Source organism: Arachis hypogaea, chromosome 16 (assembly GCF_003086295.3).
Source record: "Arachis hypogaea cultivar Tifrunner chromosome 16, arahy.Tifrunner.gnm2.J5K5, whole genome shotgun sequence".
NCBI classification, from domain to species: domain Eukaryota; kingdom Viridiplantae; phylum Streptophyta; class Magnoliopsida; order Fabales; family Fabaceae; genus Arachis; species Arachis hypogaea.
Window position 1 is genome coordinate 104893230 of NC_092051.1, and position 769 is coordinate 104893998.

At 44.0% G+C, this 769-nt stretch overlaps 1 non-coding gene across 1 annotated transcript; it reads right to left on the reverse strand.

Annotated features, from left to right (window-relative positions):
* Positions 1–442: 442 nt before the first annotated feature.
* Positions 443–546, reverse strand: LOC112761750 (small nucleolar RNA R71). The gene has a single exon (XR_003182129.1). It is a non-coding gene; the product is annotated as a small nucleolar RNA R71 (small nucleolar RNA).
* Between the last annotated feature and the right edge of the window lie 223 nt (positions 547–769).

Genomic DNA, 769 nt, shown 5'->3' on the forward strand with positions numbered 1-769 from the left:
CATGGAAAACCATCATGAAGAAGAGGCTCACAACCATGGCGGAAGAGGTCGAGCAAATCATAATGGGGAGGATAGAAGAGTTTTAGGCTCTTATATCAATCCAAACCCAGGAAACTGTGGAAGTAGCATTCAAAAGCCAACCATCCATGCCAACAATTTTGAACTGAAGCCACAGCTCATCACCCTTGTGCAGAACACCTGTTCATTCGGAGGAAGTGTCCAAGAGGACCCAAATCAACATTTAACCACCTTCCTGAGAATATGTGACACAGTGAAGTCTAATGGTGTTCATCTTGACACCTATAGACTGCTTTTATTTCCATTCTCACTCAGGGATAAGGCAGCCAAGTGGCTGGAATCTTTCCCAAGGGAAAGCTTGACAACTTGGGAAGACCTGGTGAACAAATTCTTAGCAAGATTTTACCCTCCTCAAAGAATCAATAGGCTGAGAGCTGAGGTCCAAACCTTCAGGCAACAAGATGGTGAGACTCTATATGAAGCATGGGAGAGGTTTAAAGACCTGACAAGGAGGTGTCCACCTGACATGTTCAACGAATGGGTGCAGCTACACATTTTCTATGAAGGGCTCTCTTATGAGTCAAAGAAGGCCGTAGACCATTCATCTGGAGGATCTTTGAACAAGAAGAAAACCATTGAAGAGGCTATAGATGTCATTGAAATAGTAGCAGAGAACGACTACTTCTATGCTTCCGAAAGAGAGAACACAAGAGGAGTAATGGAGCTAAACAATGTAGATGCTCTGTTGGCC